Consider the following 20358-nt stretch of genomic DNA (forward strand, 5'->3'; position numbering starts at 1 on the left):
AACATTAATAGTGAGTGTTCCTGGGGAGGGATGTACCTTTTCTCTGGATGTCTATTATCCAATCCATTCTATATATTATATTCCAGTACACAGAGGGCCAACATTAGCTCACTGCTGGTGTGGGAGAAAATTATCCTGCAGATGATGCCTCTCTCACACTCATGTCCTCTGATTCACCATTTCCGCTCACTGCGCACCAGCCCCCACTCCCTCTCCTGCCTTACCCAGCTGTGCTCCTCCCAAAACAAGGCATCTTAGACAGACACGGATCGAGAGAATGGGTTTAAACCAGGCGAACGGAACTTAATGAAAAACAATGCCATCGGACAAAGTCAGCATGGATTTACAAAAGGCAAATCATGTCTGACGAATCTTATAGAATTTTTCGAGGATGTAACTAGTAGAGTGGATAAGGGAGAACCAGTCGATGTGTTGTATCTGGACTTTCAGAAGGCCTTCGTCAAGGTCCCACATAGGAGATTGGTGTACAAACTTAAAGCACACGGTATTGAGGGTTCAGTGTTGAGGTGGATAGAAAATTGGTTGGCGGACAGGAAGCAAAGAGTAGGGATAAACAGGTCCTTTTCGGAATGGCAGGCAGTGACTAGTGGGGTACCGCAAGGCTCAGTGCTGGGACCCCAGTTATTTACAGTGTATATTAATGATTTGGACGAGGGAATTGAATGCAACATCTCTAAGTTTGCGGATGACACGAAGCTGGGTGGCAGTGTTAGCTGCGAGGAGGATGCTAGGAGGCTGCAGAGTGACTTGGATAGATTAGGCGAGTGGGCAAATGCATGGCAGATGCAATATAATGTGGATAAATGTGAGGTTATCCACTTTGGCGGCAAGAACAGGAAAGCAGAGTATTACCTGAATGGTGACCGATTAGGAGAAGGGGGGATGCAACGTGACCTGGGTGTCATGATGCACCAGCCATTGAAAGCAAGCGTGCAGGTGCAGCAGGCAGTGAAGAAAGCGAATGGTATGTTGGCATTCATAGCAGTTGTACAGGGCATTGGTGAGACCGCACCTGGAGTATTGTGTGCAGTTTTGGTCTCCTAATCTGAGGAAAGACGTTCTTGCCTTAGAGGGAGTACAGAGAAGGTTCACCAGATTGATCCCTGGGATGGCGGGACTTTCATATGAAGAAAGACTGGATAGACTAGGCTTGTACTCGCTGGAATTTAGAAGACTGAGGGGGGATCTTATGGAAACATATAAAATTCTTAAGGGGTTGGAGAGGCTAGATGCGGGAAGATTGTTCCGATGTTGGAGTCCAGAACCAGGGGTCACAGCTTAAGGATAAGGGGGAAGTCTTTTAGGACCGAGATGAGAAAACATTTCTTCACACAGAGAGTGGTGAGTCTGTGGAATTCTCTGCCACAGAAGGTAGTTGAGGCCAGTTCATTGGCTATATTTAAGAGGGAATTAGATGTGGCCCTTGTGGCTAAAGGGATCGGGGGGTATGGAGAGAAGGTTACAGGTTACTGAGCTGGATGATCAGCCATGATCATATTGAATGGCGGTGCAGGCTCAAAGGGCCGAATGGCCTACTCCTGCACCTATTTTCTATGTTTCTATGTAATGCGAGGTTAAGCACTTGTGTGAAGTATGAAAAGGCAGTAGAAATCAAAAGTGGGTGGAGTGCAGACAGATCGAGATGTTCTTGTGCATGAGACACCTGACAGTCGACATGAAGGTGCGACAAACGTCAGGAAGGTAAGCAGCACATTGGGATTTATTGCAAGCGGGGTTGGAGATGAAAATACAGTTTAAGTTTAAGTGCGATGTTGGTCTCGTTATTTAAGAGTACATTTGCATTCAAAATAGCCCAGAAGAGATTAACTCACCTAATTTCAGGGATAAAGCTTTTATACTACCACAAATGTCTAAAAGTGTTGGGTTGTGTTGTTTGGAGTTGACAAGGATGCGGGATGAGGGGTGAGCCACACACGGTCCCACAGCAGCAGAACAGTGTTGTTGTTGGGACAGAGTCAGAGATAAACAGCATGGAAACAGGACCTTTGAGTGCACACCAAGCATCCTTTAAAAAAAAAATCCTACCCTCAACTATGTTATTCTCCCCCATTTTATCTTTGGGCTTGCTTTGTTTTTCACTAATATTGTTTTTATTAATGAACTGAAAGTGTATTTGTTTTTATGTTATCGTTTAGACGTATTATGGTACTGCAAATAAGAATTTCATTGCTCCATTTCGGTAAATATATTACAATCTCTCTCTTCTCCCTCCTCCCTTCTCCTATTCCCCCATCCTCTCCCCCCACCCCCTTTCCCGCTGCCTCTTCCCATTCTGCCCACCCAAATTGCTCCATTCACCACAACACAGAACAATGTAAAAGATAGAATTAAAAGAAAGTACCATCACTGATGTTTTGGGAGCTGAGAGGACACCCACAAGATCAAAGGGAGAATGTGTAAATTCCACACAGTCAGCACCCGAGGTCTCGTTCGAAGCCAGATGATGGGAGAGCCGAGGCAGCAGCTCTACTAGCTGCACCACTGTGAGATGTTTTGAACAAGACTATTTAAGAAGGGAATTATTGAAAAGGGCAGCAAGAATAAATCAGGGAGCTACAGAACAGTGGGCCCGATATCAGTGGCGCAGAGGTTATTTGAGAGAAGTTGGATGGACTGGATCTACACCATTTGGACAGGCATGCACATTCTCAAGGGGAGGGTGAGTGCTGTGCATGTTGGCACCAATGACATTAGGAAAATGGAAGAGGTCCCGCAAAATGAATATACGTAGTTAGGCAAATGGTTCAAAAGCAGGACCTCCAGTACCATGTGCTAATGACGGCAAGTACAAGAAATTTGGACAGATAAATGTGTGGCTGAGGAGATGTTGCAGACAGAAAGAAAAGAGTGGGGATAAATGGGTCCCTTTCAGAATGGCAGGCAGTGACTAGTTGGGTACCGCAAGGCTCAGTGTTGGGACTGCAGCTATTTACAATATACATCAATGACTTGGATGAAGGGATTAAAAGTACCATTAGCAAATTTGCCGATGATACAAAGCTAGGTGGCAGTGTGAACTGTGAGGAAGATGCTATGAGGTTGCAGGGTGACTTGGACACGTTGTGTGAGTGGGCGGATGCATGGCGGATGCATGGCAGATGCAGTTTAATGTAGATAAGTGTGAGGTTATCCACTTTGGTGGTAAGAATAGGAAGGCAGATTATTATTTGAATGGTGTCAATTAGGAAAAGGGGACGTACAACGTGATCTGGGTGTCTTAGTGCATCAGTCACTGAAAGGAAGCATGCAGGTACAGCAGGCAGTGAAGAAAGCCAATGGAATGTTGGCCTTCATAACAAGAGGAGTTGAGTATAGGAGCAAAGAGGTCCTTCTGCAGATGTACAGGGCCCTAGTGAGACCGCACCTGGAGTACTGTGTGCAGTTTTGGTCTCCAAATTTGAGGAAGGATATTCTTGCCATTGAGGGCGTGCAGCGTAAGTTTACTAGGTTAATTCCCGGAATGGCGGGACTGTCATATGTTGAAAGACTGGAGCGACTAGGTTTGTATACACTGGAATTTAGAAGGATGAGAGGGGATCTTATCGAAACGTATAAGATTATTAAGGGGTTGGACAAGTTAGAGGCAGGAAACATGTTCCCAATGTTGGGGGAGTCCAGAACCAGGGGCCACAGTTTAAGAATAAGGGGTAGGCCATTTAGAACAGAGATGAGGAAAAACTTTTTTAGTCAGAGAGTTATGAATCTGTGGAATTCTCTGCCTCAGAGGGCAGTGGAGGCCAATTCTCTGAATACATTCAAGAGAGAACTAGATAGAGCTCTTAAGGATAGCGGAGTCAGGAGGTATGGGGAGAAAGCAGGAACGGGGTACTGATTGAGAATGATCAGCCATGATCACATTGAATGGCGGTGCTGGCTCGAAGGGCCGAATGGCCTACTCCTGCACCTATTGTCTATTGGTAGGGATTTAGATTTATGAACCATTGGAATCTCTTCTGGGGCAGAGGTGATCCATACAAGAAGGACGGGTTACACTTGAACTGGAGACCAACCAATATCCTGACAGGAAAGTTTGCTGCTGGTAATCGGGTGGGTTCAAATTAAAATTGCTGGGTGGAGAGGGGGGAAGGAGTTCATTGCAGAACTGAGAGAACTGAGGCAGGTGAGTGGCTGGAACTCGGTATGGAAGGTGATAAAGAAAGCTCACTAGGTGGGATAGCACAGCAGGAAGCAACGTAGGACTGTTGTGAATTTGTGGAATCACCCACAGATTTGTGAATTTGTGGAATCACCCAGAGAGCAAAGAATTTGTGAATTTGTGGAATTCTCTGCCACAGAAGGTAGTGGAGGCAAATTCACTGGAATAATTGAAAAGAGTTAGATAGAGCTCTTGGGGCTAGTGGAATCAAAGGCTATGGGGAGAAGGCAGGCATGGGTTAGAGTGATAGAGTGATATATCGTGGAAACAGGTTCTTCAGCCTAACTCGCCCACACCGACCAACAATGTCCCAGCTACCCTAGTCCCACTTGCCTGCACTTGGTCCATAACCCTCCAAACCTGTCATATCCATGTACCTGTCCAACTGTTTCTTAAACGATGGGCTAGGTCCAGCCTCAACTACCTCCTCTGGCAGCTTGTTCCACACACCCACCACCCTCTGCGTGAAAAAATAACTGTTCAGATTCCTATTAAATCTTTTCCACTTCAGCTTGAACCTATGTCCTCTGGTCCTCGATTCCCCTACTCTGGGTAAAAGACTGTGCATCGACCCAATCTATTCCTCTCATGATTTTGTGTACCTCTATAAGATCCCTCATCCTCCTATGCTCCATGGAACAAAGACCCAGCTTATTCAACCTCCCCCTTTAGCTCACACCCTCCAGTCCTGGCAACATCCTCTGAACCCTTTCAAGCTTGACAATATCTTTCCAATAACATGGTGCCCAGAACTGAACACAATATTCTAAATGCAGTCTCACCAAGGTCTTCTTCAACTGCAACATGACCTCCCAACTTCTATACTCAATACTCTGACTGATGAACGCCAAAGTGTCAAAAGCCTTTTTGACTACTTTATCTACCTGCGACTCGACTTTCAAGGAACCATGCACTTGTACTCCTAGATCCCTCTGCTCTACAACACTAGCCAGAGGCTTACCATTTACTGTGTAGGTCCTGCTTTTGTTCGACAACCTAAAATGCAACACCTCACACTTCTCTGTATTAAATTCAATCAACCATTCCTCCACCCATGTGGCCAATCGTTCCAAATCCTGCTGCAATCATTCACAACCATCTTCACTATCTGCAAAACCACTAACTTTTGTATCATCAGCAAACTTGCTGATCTTGTCCTGTATGTTCTCATCCAAATTATTGATGTAGATGACAAACAGTAACGGGCCGAGCACCGAACCCTGTGGCACACCACCAGTCACAGGCCTCCATTCTGAGAAGCAACTTTCCACCATCACCCTATGCTTCCTGATTACTGCTTACTTCCGGGTTACTGATTGTGGATGATCAGCCATGATCCCAATGAATGGCGGTGCAGGCTCAAAGAGCCGAATGGCCTACTCCTGCACCTATTTTCTATGTTTCTTTGTTTCTATTGAATTGCATCTATTTAATGGGAGAGGGCTGATGGGCGAGACTTGGATAGGTACATGCGACTGGGACATTTTAAACATTACAAAAACATCGCTAAGCAAGGTACAGAACTGGCAGCTTAATGATCTCGGGTACAGGTGCGAGAGGTACAAGATAGAGGTGGGGGTAAAAGAGGAGGGGATGGTGCTCGATTGATTAGGAAGAATGTCACAGCAGTAATCAGATGACATTTCTGATGGGTCTTGCAGTGAGGTTATAGGGGTGGAGCCGAGAAATAAAAAACAGATGATTAGCTTGTTGGGAGTGTACTATTGGCCCTTAAATAGTCAACGGGAATTATAAGAACAAATGTGCGAGGAGATTTCCGACAGCTGATTAATAGGGTCACCACAATCGGCAATTTTAACTTTCCCAATATAGACTGGGACTGACAGAGTGTCAAGGGCTGCGATGGGATGGAATTTGTCAAATGAATTCAGGAAAGTTTCTTTAGGTAATACAGTGCATTCAGAAAGTATTCAGACCCCTTCAGTTCTTCTACATTGTGCTCTGTTACAGCCTTATTTTAAAATTGATTAAATTCACTTTTGTTATCATCAATCTACACACAATACCCCAGAATAAAAAAGCGAAAACAGGTGTTTTGAAATTTTTTAAAAGTAATTTGAAAAGAAATAACTGAAATATCATATTTACATAAGTATTCAGACCCTTTTCTATGACACTCAAAATTGAGCTTTTGTTCATTCTATTTCTATTGATTATCCTTGAGGTGTTTCTACAACTTGACTGGAGTCCACCAGTGGTAAATTAAATTGATTGCACATGACTTGGAAAGGCACCCACCTATCTACATAAGGTCCCACAGTTGAAAATGCATGTCAGGGTAAAAATCAAGCCATGAAGACGATGGAATTGTCCATAGACGTCCGAGACAGGATTGTGTTGAGACATATCTGGGGAAGGGTATAAAACAATTTCTGCAGAATTGCAGGTCCCAAAGAGCATAGTGTCCTCCATCATTCTTAAATGGAAGAACTTTGGAACCACCAAGACGCTTCATAGAGCTGGCTGCCCGGCCAAACTAAGCAATCAGGAGAGAACGGCCTTGGTCAGGGAGGTGACCAAGAACTCAATAGTCACTCTAACAGAGCTCCAGAGTTCCTCTGTAAAGATGGGAGAATTTTCCAGAAGGACAACTATATCTGCAGCACTCCACCAATCAGACCTTTATGGTTGAATGGCCAGACGGAAGCCACTCCTCAGTAAAAGGCACATGATAGCCCGCTTGGAGTTTGCCAAAAGGCACCTAAATCACTCTCAGACCATGAGAAACATGATTCTCTAGTCTGATGAAACCAAGATTGAAATCTTTGGCCTGAATGTCAAGCGGCACCGCTCATCACCTGACCAATACCATATCTACGGTGAAGCATGGTGGTGGCAGCATCATGCTGTGGGGATGTTTTTCAGTGGCAGGAACTGGGAGACTAGTCAGGATCGAGGGAAAGATGAATGGAGCAAAGTACAGAGAGATCCTTGATGAAAACCTGCTCCAGAGCGTTCTGGACCTCCGATTGGGGCGGGCGTTTATGATTAAAAAATGAATTTAATCCATTTTAAAATAAGGCTCTAACGTAGAAAATGTGGAAAAAGTGAAGGGGTCTGAATACTTTCTGAATGCACTGTATGTTGAGGCCACTATTGGAGAGGGCAAAGCTTGATCTTCTCTTTGGAAATTGGGACAGGCAAGTGCCTGAAATGTCAGTGGATGAGCGTTTTAGGGCCAGTGACCAGTTCTGTTAGCTTTAAAATAGTTATGGATAAAGAGATGGTTGGCCCACAGTTAAAATTCTAAATTGGGACTAGTGTAACTTTGATGGTATGAGACAGGTACTTGCTCAAGTTGATGGAGTAGGTTGTTTGCAGGCAAAGGAACATCTGGAAAGTGGGATGCTTTTAAAAGTGTGATGGCATGAGCTCAGAGCATGCATGTTCCAATTCGAGCAAAGGGCAAGGCAGGTGGGAGTAACGAAGCCTGCATGATCAGAGAAATTGAGCCTCTTGTCTGGAAAAAGGAGGCATGGAACTTGCATAGGCAGCTGGGATCAAGTGTAACCCTGGAGAAGTTTTGGGAAAATCAGGAGGGCAAAACATAAGGAAATAATATTAAGGAAAATCCAGAGAGATTTTATGTACATTAAGATAAAGAGGGTCAATAGAGAGAGAATAGGGTCCTCCAGAAACCAAAATGGTTATCTCCGTGTGCTGCAGGAGATGGGCAAGGTCCTCAATTAGGACAGTCTGTAATATGGTTGAAGAGGTGCTGGATCTCCTAAGGTAATTGAAAGTACATAAATCTCCTGCACCTGATCAGACATATCCGAGAATACCGTAGGTAGCTTGAGAAGAATTGCAGGATCCCTGGCTGAGATATATGAATCATCATTAGGCATGGGTGAGGTGCCGCACGAGTGGAGGATGGCTAATGTTGTGCCCCTATTTAAGAAGGGCTGCAAGGAATAGCCTGGGAACTGTAGACCAGGAAGCCTAACATCTGTGGTTGGCAAATTACTGGGAAGGATTCTGAGATAAGATATACATGCATTTGGATTAGGCTTGTATACACTGGAATTTAGAAGGATGAGAGGAGGTCTTATCGAAACGTATAACATTATTAAGGGGTTGGACACGTTAGAGGCAGGAAACATGTTCCCAATGTTGGGGAAGTCCAGAACAAGGGGCCACAGTTTAAGAATAAGGGGTAGGCCATTTAGAACTGAGATGAGGAAAAACTTTTTCAGTCAGAGAGTTGTGAATCTGTGGAATTCTCTGCCTCAGAAGGCAGTGGAAGCCAATTCTCTGAATGCATTCAAGAGAGAGCTGGATAGAGCTCTTAAGGATAGCGGAGTCAGGGGGTATGGGGAGAAGGCAGGAACGGGGTACTGATTGAGAACGGTGCTGGCTCGAAGGGCCAAATGGCCTCCTCCTGCACCTATTGTCTATTGCCTATTGTCTATTGACATGGGCTGATTAGAGTTACACAGCGTGGAAACAGGCCTTTCAGTCCAACTTCCCCACGTCGACCTATATGCCCCATGAACACTAATCCTACCTGCCTGGATTTGGCCCAAATCCTTCCAAACCTATCCTTCTACCTGTTCAAATGTTTATTAAATGTTATGACAGTACCTGCTTCAACTACCTCCTCTGGCAGGTTGTTCCATATATCTATTACCTTTTGATGTAAAATGATTTTTTTTAAAGTGAGTGGGGAAAGATTTATCAGGAACCTAACTCCTCTGATTCTTGACTGATTTGGAATAGTCAGCATGGTTTTGCATATGGGAGATTCCAAATACAAATCTAATTGAGTTATTTGAAGAAGCAACCAAAAATGTAATTGACATTTGTCTATACAGTTTTCAGCAAGGAATTTGGTCAGGTTGTGCATATTTGGCTGCTCTGGAAGGGAGTGCTGGATCGAGAATTGGCTTCATGGAAGAAAGCTGAAGGTGATGGTGGAAAGTAATTTTTCAGACTGGAGGCTTGTGACTAGTGGTGCGCCTCAGGGATCGGTGCTGAGTCCATATCTGTTAGTGGTTTACATCAATGATTTGGATGAGAATGCACAAGTCATGAATTGCAAGTTTGCAGATGACACTAAAGTGAGTGCTATTGAAGATAGCAACATGGTGACCAAAATTCACAACAGGATCTTGATCAGCTATGTAATTGGGCTGAGGAATGGTTAATGGAATTTAATGCAGATAGGAGCAAGGCATCATTGCATTTTGGAAAGTCAAACTAGGGGAGCATCTTCACAGAGAATGGCAGGGCCGTGGGGAGTGTTGCAGGGCAGAGGGATCTTGAAAGTGCAGCCACAGCCACAACTGATTTCTTGGAACTTGCCTGCGCCTCCATCTTATCTGTCCCTCTCTTCCCCTCCCCTTCCCTGTTCTCCCTCTATCTTCCTGTCTCCACCTATATCCTTCCTTTGTCCCGCCCTCCTGACATCAGTCTGAAGAAGGGTCTAGGCCCGAAACGTCACCCATTCCTTCTCTCCTGAGAATCTGCCTGACCTGCTGAGTTACTCCAGCATTTTGTGAATAAATACCTTTGAAAGTGCAGGTGCTCAGTTCGCTCAAAGTGGCCGCAGATAGATAATGTGGTCAAGAAGCCTTTAGGTACATTGGCCTTCATCAATGAGTATAAAAATTGGGATGTTATGTTAACAGTTGTACAAGTTGTTGGTGAGGCCCAATTTGAAGTATTGTGTTCAGTTTTGGTCACCCTGTTAGAGGAAGGATATTGTTAAGCTGAAAAGAATGCAAAGAAGATCTATGAAGATGTTGCCAGGACATGAGGGCCTGAGCTATAGGGTGACAAAGATAAATTGCAATGCTTCAAGAAGACAGAATGGGATAGGGAAAGGTTGAGTGCTTAAAATGTTTAAGCTCTTCATGCATTATAATAATTCTGTGCTTCAAAGAAGGTTGAAACTGAGCATGCCTAGCTGACACTGCAGTTTACTTTAGTCAGATTCTGTTCTCTGTTGTCAAAGGATAAATCGCAATCATAAAGCAATAAAATAAAGTTGAAAGGGTAACAGGATATTTGCTTATCTGTAATGGTGTAGAATTGGGCTGTGTTTATTCTGCTGTGCTTTCGGAAGTGCGCGATGTATAGTTGTTATAAGACCATTTGGAGGAAGGAAAACCTCTAAAGTGTTTGCCCTGGTAAACCAAACATCAAAAGGAAAATCTGTACATAAGAAGCAGATGATTTTTTTTGTTCGTTGAGCAATCTCTTAAAATTGCTCCAAGTGATCACTGTATTTGGCGCTTTTGAATAAAGTCTTGGTTGTATTGCTAGGTCTTTGTGTTGTGTTTTAAAGTTTTCTTTAACAAGGGGGAGCTGGGCAGGCTAGGGCTTTATTACTTTGAGCTCAGGAGGCTAAGAGGTCATCATATGAAGGTGAATACACTATCGTCTATCTCGTCTGAGCATTTGACAGCACTGGGCCTCCACTCGCCGGAGTTTAGAAAGTTGAGGGGGGACCTCATTGAAAATTACAGAATAATGAAAGGCATAGATAGAATGGATGTGGAAAGCATGTTTCCACTGGTGGGAGAGTTTCGGACCAGAGGTTATAGCCACAGAATGAAAGGGCACTCTTTTAGAAACGAGGTAAGGAGGTAGAGATCAGTCATGATTGAATGGGGAGTGGTCTCGATTGACTAAATGGCCCAATTCTACTCGTGTAACTTGCAAACTTTTATCCTGAGTAGGGAAATCAAGAACCAGATGGACTTAAGTTTAATGTGAGAGGGAAAAGATTCAATAGAAATCTGAGGGCAGCATTTTCATACAGAACGAGCTGCCAGAGGAGGAGGTGCTGTAAAAACATTTAAAAGACATTTGGACAGGTACTTGGATAAGAAAGGTTTAGAGGGATATGGGTCACATTCTGGCAGGTGAGACTAGCGTAGATAGGAAATTTGGTCTGGATAGGCTAGTTGAACTGAAGAGCCTGTTTCTGTGCAGTACGACTCTACGTCGGATAAGAGATAGTCAGCATTGCTTTGTCCATGGGAAATCTTATTTCACAAACCTGACAAGTATATTTCGAAGATGAGGGCAGGACAGTGAGCAGGGCAATTTACATGGACTCTAGAACACCATTGACAAGTTGCCATATGGTAGACTTGCGTGGAAGGTTAGATCACATGGAATCCAAGCCAAGCTAGACAATTCGATTCAAGATTGGCTTGGAGGAAGCAGTCAATGTGTAGTTTTGGAGCACTGGTTTTCTCATTGGAGGCCTGTGACCAGTGGAGTGATGCAGAAGCCGGTGCTGTTTCCAATGTTGTTTGTTATCTACATTAATAAATTGGATGACAGTGTAGCTAAATTTGTTGGTGAATTTGCAAATTATGGTAATTACACAATAATTGTTCAGGCACATTCAGGGTGAGCAAGGCGATGCTGGAATTCTCCACCCAGGAGGTTAAATTGTTGATGATAAAGAGGTCACAGGTCAGTTTTTCAATGATCAGGGAATGAAAAGCTATGTACACTTGGCACAGCAGAGGATTTGAGGTGTGGAGCAAATTGGCTCTGGTCACATTACATTATGGGGCAGGTTTGAGGAGACAGGTGGCCTACTCTCACTTCTACCCTTTTACACCACAATAACAAAAGGGACAGAGTGCTTTGGGAGGTGATTCTAGGGAAGAGGGTCTAATCTGCCATGTCTGGATGATCTAAATTCAAAGAGATAAAGGAAGAGGTGAGATCTTAATGACGAGTAAGCAAGACAAAACACACACCCATCTTCCAGTCCCAGCTCCCTCTTACCTGCCTTCCGTGTGTCTGGTGCTCTAATGTTCCCTGTGGCCTTTCACCAGACCTTGCCTCTGTCTCTGACATGTAGAGCCCATTGTTCTCGCTCTATCCGCTTCCTGAAACAAACACGACATCAGTCAGGGACGCGACAAATCTGGCTGCTGGAACTTTAATGAATGTTGGAATACAAAGAGGCATGCAGCACCACAAGTCCCCTTTAATTTTTCCACTCTCACATTAAACCTACAGACCCTAGTTTCAGAACTTCACCTGATCTGTGCTCAAGTGGTTTTATAAATAAAAGGTCATCCCCTTAGTTTCTTCACTCCATGGAAATCAATCCCAGCCTGTCCAGCCTCTCCTTCTCACTCAAACCCTCCAATCCAGGTGATCAATCAATCTATGTTGCATCTTTTGCGGTTTACTAACACCCTTCCTGTAGCAGGGTGATCAGAACTGTACATATCACAGCAGGTGTGGTCTCCCCATGTCTTGTACATTGAGACAGGATGCTGCAGAGCGGACTAGAGACAGATGACCTCTGGTGCTGTCTGCACCCCCTTTACCTCCCTGGCCAGGCTCAGTCTCTCAGCTACAACCCCCTCCGTGTCTCCCTCCTAATCTCCCCCTCCCCAGTTCCAATCCCAATGCCCCTCTGTGTCTGCCTCACGTGTCCTAAACCCTCACCATCCCCTCTGCCCCCCCCCTCGATCCTGTGCCCATCCCCCTGCCCCCTCCCCACCCGCTCCACTCCCATAACCCTTGCTATCTCCTCTCCATCCTCCTTGTTACCCCTGCGCAACCATCCTCCCCTCCAGCCCCATGCCCTCCCACCCTGCCTACACCCCTCACTGCCCGTCCTTCTCCCACCCCACTCTCCCCCCACCGCTACGCCCTTCTCTCCTTCTCAGACCCCACCCTGCGCCACTCGGCCCCACCTGTCGTCTCTCCCCGCTCCATCCTCCGTCCCCTCGGGCGCTCCCTCGCTCTCCGACCGTTAAACCGCCATCCTCGCGGAGTTCGCGGTCGCCATGACGGCGTGACGTGGGGCGGAGCTCGCGATCCACCTGACGGCGTGACGTGGGGCGGGGCTTGCGATCCACCTGACGGCGTGACGTAAACGGGGCGGGGCTCGCGATCCACCTGACGGCGTGACGTCGTTTAGACTCACGGTCTCCATAACAACGTGACGTAAACAAAGGTCGCGGTCCACCTGACCCTGGTTGATTCTGATTCTGGTTGACTACTGCGCAAACACATCATAAGTGGTGATCTCGCGCAGGTCGGAGTGATAGACGAGTGATTAAATTTTGATTTATTCACAAAATGCTGGAGTAACTCAGCAGGTCAGGCAGCATCTCGGGAGAGAAGGAATGGGTGACGTTTCGGGTCGAGACCCTTCTTCAGACTCGGGTTAAATTTTGAAGTGGGCTTTTTGACCGGAGGGCTGGACTCACAGTCTCCCTGACGACGTGACGTAAACAGGGGTCGCGGTCCACCTGACGGCGTGACGTTGGACGGGGCTAACGGTCTCCCTGAAGACGTGACGTAAACAGGGGTCGCGGTCCACCAGACGGCGTGACGTGGGGCGGGGCTCACGGTCTCCCTGGCGACGTGACGTAAACAGGGGTCGCGGTCCACCTGACGGCGTGACGTTGGCTGGACTCAGGACCACCTGAGGGCGAGACGTCTTGGGAATCTTATAGAAACGTACAAAGTTCTTAAGGGGTTGGACAGGCTAGATGCAGGAAGATTGTTCCCCATGTTGGGGAAGTCCAGAACAAGGGGTCACAGTTTAAGGATAAGGGGGAAGTCTTTTAGGACCGAGATGAGAAAGTTTTTTTTCACACAGAGAGTGGTGAATCTGTGGAATTCTCTGCCACAGAGGTAGTTGAGGCCAGTTCATTGGCTATATTTAAGAGGGAGTTAGATGTGGCCCTTGTGGCTAAAGCGATCAGGGGGTATGGAGAGAAGGCAGGTAGGGGATACTGAGTTGGATGATCAGCCATGATCATATTAGACAATAGACAATAGGTGCAGGAGTAGGCCATTCAGCCCTTCGAGCCAGCACCGCCATTCAATGCGATCATGGCTGATCACTCTCAATCAGTACCCCGTTCCTGCCTTCTCCCCATACCCCCTCACTCCGCTATCCTTAAGAGCTCTATCCAGCTCTCTCTTGAAAGCATCCAACGAACTGGCCTCCACTGCCTTCTGAGGCAGAGAATTCCACACCTTCACCACTCTCTGACTGAAAAAGTTCTTTCTCATCTCCGTTCTAAATGGCCTACCCCTTATTCTTAAACTGTGGCCCCTTGTTCTGGACTCCCCCAACATTGGGAACATGTTTCCTGCCTCTAATGTGTCCAATCCCCTAATTATCTTATATGTTTCAATAAGATCCCCCCTCATCCTTCTAAATTCCAGTGTATACAAGCCCAATCGCTCCAGCCTTTCAACATACGACAGTCCCGCCATTCCGGGAATTAACCTAGTGAACCTACGCTGCACGCCCTGACGGTGCAGGCTCGAAGGGCCGAATAGCCTACTCCTGTACCTATTTTCTATGTTTCTATGAATCCCGTGGGCTACCTGACGCGTGACGTAGAGGGGAAATCCAATGGCTACCTGACACGTGACGTAAAGGGAATCTCGCGAGGAGCCCGGCCTCCGCCCCTTAGAGAGATCGGGGGGAGTGAGGAGCGGTGGGGGGGGGGGGCAGCTCCACCAGCCGAGTGTCCACATGGTCCTCATGTGCACCAGTGTGTATCCGCTAGCTGTGTGTCCACTGGATCCCAGTGTCCCCAGTCATGGATATGCAGTGCCAAAGTCCCATCACCTGGGTGTCCACAGGGTCCTCATGTTCACCTACTCTTTACAACGGTGAACTAAAGGCCGTTGGGTGGGTGGCTGCTGGGTGCAAGTCCGACCCTGTGTCCGGATCTATGAACACAGGAGCTTTGTAGATGCTACAGGATTCCACAACCTCGCCTGTGAGTGGACGGTGGTCTTACTGTGTCAGTGGGTGCCCGGACATAGAAGCTGAGTTTTGCTCGACCGCCCGTCCCCCTGGAATCTCAGCCGCAGCCGCTCACCAGCCGCACGTTCCTGGGGAAGTCTGAAGAAGGGTCTCGACCCGAAACGTCACCTATTCCTTTTCTCCGGAGATGCGGCCTGTCCCGTTGAGTTACTCCAGCATTTTCTATTTTCGATTTAAACAAGCATCTGCAGTTCTTTCCTGCACATGGTATGATTTGTGTCATGTGATATATTCTATATCTTATTAGTCTCGTGAATATGTGTGAGTGTGCGCAGTGTACTTTCGTGAAATAAAGACGACCCGTACTGGGAACAGCGTGTACTGAAAACCTGTGCTTGTTTCTATCTACATGCTGAAGTCGTAATATCTTACAATGGCGGCAAGGATCTTCGAGTTTGTGAACTCAACTTTTAAATACAGTGCAGGACTGTTTTGCATTATGCAGTATTGTTTAACATTTTAAACAGCAAATACGAAGCTGAGTCGCAGTTGTTTGCGAACTGGGCACGATAGGCCACAGATCCTTCTATGCATGGGAGGAGTTGGCTGCGCCTAACGGCTGCGGCTCTCTGGCAGTCTGTTGTCTTTTTTTCTTTTTTTTTTGTTTGTGTCGGTGTTGGGATGGTTTTTGTTTCTGTTTTTGGCTGTGTATGTGTGGTGGGGGTGGGGGGTTGTGGGGTGGGGGGGGCGGGGGGAAACCTTTCTTTTATTGGGTCTCTTCCCCGGGGCGCGGCTCGGCTGTGGGCCTTAACATCGCAGGCGCGGCTCGGCCGCGGGACATTTCAGTGCCCGGTGCGGCTCGGCCGCTGGACTTAACATCGCCCGGTGTGGCTGCGGGACGTTTCAGTGCCCGGTGCGGCTTGGCCGCTGGACTTAACATCGCCCGGTGTGGCTGCGGGACGTTTCAGTGCCCGGTGTGGCTGCGGGACGTTTCAGTGCCCGGTGCGGCTCGGCAGCGGGACGTTTCAGTGCCCGGTGTGGCTGCGGGACGTTTCAGTGCCCGGTGCGGCTCGGCTGCGGGACGTTTCAGTGCCCGGTGTGGCTTGGCCGCTGGACTTAACATCGCCCGGTGCGGCCGCGGGACGTATCAGTGCCCGGTGTGGCTCGGCCGTTGGACTTAACATCGCCCGGTGTGGCTGCGGGACGTTTCGGTGCCCGGGGCGGCTCGGCCGGGGGGCCTTCCATCCCCTTGCGGGGGCTGTGCGTGTCGTTTGCCTCGGTAGGGGTCGAGCTGCCTGTCCGTGGGTGCGGGGGGAAGAGAGGGGAAGTTTTGTTGCCTCCATCACAGTGAGGGGGCGTTTGGAGTCACTGTGATGGATGTTTGTGTTGGGGTCGGGTGTCCTGTGTTCTTTTCTTTTTTGCTGTATTTTGTGTGACTGCTGAAATTTCGCTCGGTGTTGTGCCGAGTGACAATAAAGTGTTGTTATGTTATGTTATGTTATGTATTGTCTTTCAAAACAACAGATGGCGGCGCTGCCCTAGCAGCTGCGGCTTACCTGCGGTCCGTTTGTCTTTGTGTTTTTTGCTGTTTTTTGTCTTAATTGTATTGTTTAGATGTGGTGTAGTGTTTTTTGCGGTTGTGTACTGTGTGGGGTGGGGGAGGGACTGTAAAATTGTAAATTTGTCTCTTCCAAACGGAGACCCGACCTTTTCTTCTGGGTCTTGACGCTCACTTGATGCTCAAAACTTGATGCTCACTTCAACCCTAAGCCCATAGGGATTGCGGAAAGTTATACATTTCACACAAGAAACCAGAAGTCTGTTGAGACTGTGGGTGAGCACATTATCTCATTGAAGAAATTGTCTCTACACTGCAATTTTGTGACATTTCTGGATCGAGCTTTGCATGATAGATTTGTATGTGGGTTGCTGGATGAGCGAATCCAATCAGAATTACTGAACACACCAGCCCTAACCTTTGATTTGGCATGCAAAACTGCTTTGGCCATGGAGATGGCATGTCAAATTGCACATGAGTTTCCACGACATGACAATAGACAATAAACAATAGGTGCAGGAGTAGGCCATTCAGCCCTTCGAGCCAGCACCGCCATTCAATGCGATCATGGCTGATCACTCTCAATCAGTACCCCGTTCCTGCCTTCTCCCCATACCCCCTCACTCCGCTATCCTTTAGAGCTCTATCCAGCTCTCTCTTGAAAGCATCCAACGAACTGGCCTCCACTGCCTTCTGAGGCAGAGAATTCCACACCTTCACCACCCTCTGACTGAAAAAGTTCTTCCTCATCTCCGTTCTAAATGGCCTACCCCTTATTCTCAAACTGTGGCCCCTTGTTCTGGACTCCCCCAACATTGGGAACATGTTATCTGCCTCTAATGTGTCCAATCCCCTAATTATCTTATATGTTTCAATAAGATCCCCCCTCATCCTTCTAAATTCCAGTGTGTACAAGCCCAATCGCTCCAGCCTTTCAACATACGACAGTCCCGCCATTCCGGGAATTAACCTAGTGAACCTACGCTGCACGCCCTCCATAGCAAGAATATCCTTCCTCAAATTTGGAGACCAAAACTGCACACAGTACTCCAGGTGCAGTCTCACCAGGGCCCGGTACAACTGTAGAAGGACCTCTTTGCTCCTATACTCAACTCCTCTTGTTACGAAGGCCAACATTCCATTGGCTTTCTTCACTGCCTGCTGAACCTGCATGCTTCCTTTCATTGACTGATGCACTAGGACACCCAGATCTCGTTGAACTCCCCCTCCTCCTAACTTGACACCATTCAGATAATAATCTGCCTTTCTATTCTTACTTCCAAAGTGAATAACCTCACACTTATCTACATTAAACTGCATCTGCCATGTATCCGCCCACTCACACAACCTGTCCAAGTCACCCTGCAGCCTTATTGCATCTTCCTCACAATTCACACTACCCCCCAACTTAGTATCATCTGCAAATTTGCTAATGGTACTTTTAATCCCTTCGTCTAAGTCATTAATGTATATCGTAAATAGCTGGGGTCCCAGCACCGAACCTTGCGGTACCCCACTGGTCACTGCCTGCCATTCCGAAAGGGACCCATTTATCCCCACTCTTTGCTTTCTGTCTGTCAACCAATTTTCTATCCATGTCAGTACCCTACCCCAATGCTGGTATAGTCAACAGTCAAAAGGAAGTTCCAAAACACAAGCATGACAAGACAGGGAAAATGCCTTCACAGCAAACCTCTGGGAAAAGTGCAGATGTGTGCTATCAAACCTATGGTGAACACACAGCAAATAGAAACATAGAAACATAGAAAATAGGTGCAGGAGTAGGCCATTCGGCCCTTCGACCCTGCACCGCCATTCAATATGATCATGGCTGATCATCCAACTCAGTAACCTGTACCTGACTTCTCTCCATATCCCCTGATCCCTTTCGCCACAAGGGCCACATCTAACTCCCTCTTAAATATAGCCAATGAACTGGCCTCAACTACCCTCTGAGGCAGAGCATTCCACAGATTCACCGCTCTCTGTGTGAAAAAAAACTTTCTCATCTCGGTCCTAAATGACTTCCCCCTTATCCTTAAACTGTGACCCCTTGTTCTGGACTTCCTGAACATCGGGAACAATCTTCCTGCATCTAGCCTGTCCAATCCCTTAAGAATTTTGTACGTTTCTATAAGATCCCCCCTCAATCTTCTAAATTCCAGCGAGTACAAGCCGAGTCTATCCAGTCTTTCTTCATATGAAAGTCCTGCTATCCCAGGAATCAATCTGGTGAACCTTCTCTGTACTCCCTCTATGGCAAGAATGTCTTTCCTCAGATTAGGAGACCAAAACTGTACGTAATACTCCAGGTGCGGTCTCACCAATGCCCTGTACAACTGCAGCAGAACCTTCCTGCTCCTATACTCAAATCCCCTCGCTATGAATGCCAACATACCATTCGCTTTCTTCACTGCCTGCTGCACCTGCATGCCTACTTTCAATAACTGGTGTACCACGACACCCAGGTCTCGTTGCATCTCCCCTTTTCCTAATAAGTGCCAGTTCAAGGACTCTTAAGTGCTCAACTGTTAAAAGAAATGCCATAATGCATCAGCATGTAGAGCACCATCCCAGGAGAAAGCAAAACAAAAGGCTCGACAAAACCAAATGCGTGGGATTCACAATCTCGAAGAACACTCAGAGAGTAATGAACTTGGGCTGTACGGCATCTCTACTACGAACGGTGGTCTGGAAAGGACGACTTTCAGACAAAGGTCAAAGTGAACAATCAGTAGATTACTATGTGTATTGATACCGCTGCTGATAGCACAATTATAAGCAAAGACACCTATGAATCCAAGTTTAGCAATATACCTATCACAGAAACAAACGTTCAGCTGAAAATGTACTCTGGAGAAGTATTGGAGGTATGTGGAGAGATAGTTTGTGATGTACAACACAAAGGCAAGAATTTGAAGTAGCCAATAGTTGTCGCAAGTTATGTCAATAGGCCAATGTTGATAGAAAAAAATTGGCACTGCTTACTGAAACTGGAATGGAAATCTGTATTCCAAGTCGAAGCACAAACACAACTGGATCAGATGTTGCAGGAACATCATGCTGTCTTCAATGACAGCTACGATTGGAATAAAGGGTGAGCAAGCACACATCAGGATTCGACCCGATGTGGAAACTGTCTACTGTAGACAACGACCGGTACCATATTCGCTGAAAAGTAAAGTGGAAGCTGAAATCAAACAGTTGGAACAAAACGGTGTACTGGTTAAAACAGATCGCAGTGACTGGGCTACTCCAACAGTAGTGGTTCCGAAAGGGGACAACATAGTGAGATTGTGTGGAGACTACAATGTGGCCATCAACCAGGCAGTAGATGATGAACAGTATCCAATACCAACCTCACAAGATTTATACGCTGAACTTGCTGGTTCCAAGATATTCTCTAAGCTAGATCTGTCACATGCATATGCTCAGCTAAATGTTGATCGTAAGAGCCAGCTGTACCTCAAGATAAACACACACGTGGGGCTGTATTCCCAACAAAACCACCCTTTGGCGTGAAGTCAGCACCAAAAATCTTCCAAGCTACAATGGACAAAATTCCACAAGGGACATGACATTGTTTGAGCAATCAAGATGACTTGCTGATTGCAACTGTTACTGAGGAGGAGAATCTGGAGATACTCAGTGAAGTGTTGAAACAGCTTGGTGATCACAATATAAAGTTGAAAAGAAGCAAATGTGCATTCTTAGTGTATCTTGGTTTGAAAGCGGATCAACATGGACCTCAACCAGTGAAGGAAATGATTGAAGCTGCAGCAAATGCACCAACACCACAGAATGTATCTCAACTCCGCTCCTTCCTGGGTATAGTACAGTATTACTCATGCTTCTTACCCG

The 20358-nt window shown here is 46.6% G+C and overlaps 1 protein-coding gene and 1 long non-coding RNA gene across 2 annotated transcripts in view; one reads left to right on the forward strand and one right to left on the reverse strand.

Annotated features, from left to right (window-relative positions):
* The window catches only part of LOC144612095 (uncharacterized), a 19174-nt gene extending 6187 nt beyond the window's left edge, over positions 1–12987 (reverse strand). Inside the window, exons 1-2 of the long non-coding RNA XR_013549624.1 lie at positions 12898–12987; positions 11972–12075 (exon numbers count right to left, since the gene is read on the reverse strand). This is a non-coding gene — a long non-coding RNA (uncharacterized LOC144612095). The remainder of the gene's footprint in view (positions 1–11971; positions 12076–12897) is intronic.
* Positions 1–20358, forward strand: part of LOC144612204 (myelin-associated glycoprotein-like) — a 760913-nt gene that overhangs the window by 179915 nt on the left and 560640 nt on the right.

The sequence above is a fragment of the Rhinoraja longicauda genome, chromosome 43, assembly GCF_053455715.1.
Source record: "Rhinoraja longicauda isolate Sanriku21f chromosome 43, sRhiLon1.1, whole genome shotgun sequence".
Classification (NCBI taxonomy): domain Eukaryota; kingdom Metazoa; phylum Chordata; class Chondrichthyes; order Rajiformes; family Arhynchobatidae; genus Rhinoraja; species Rhinoraja longicauda.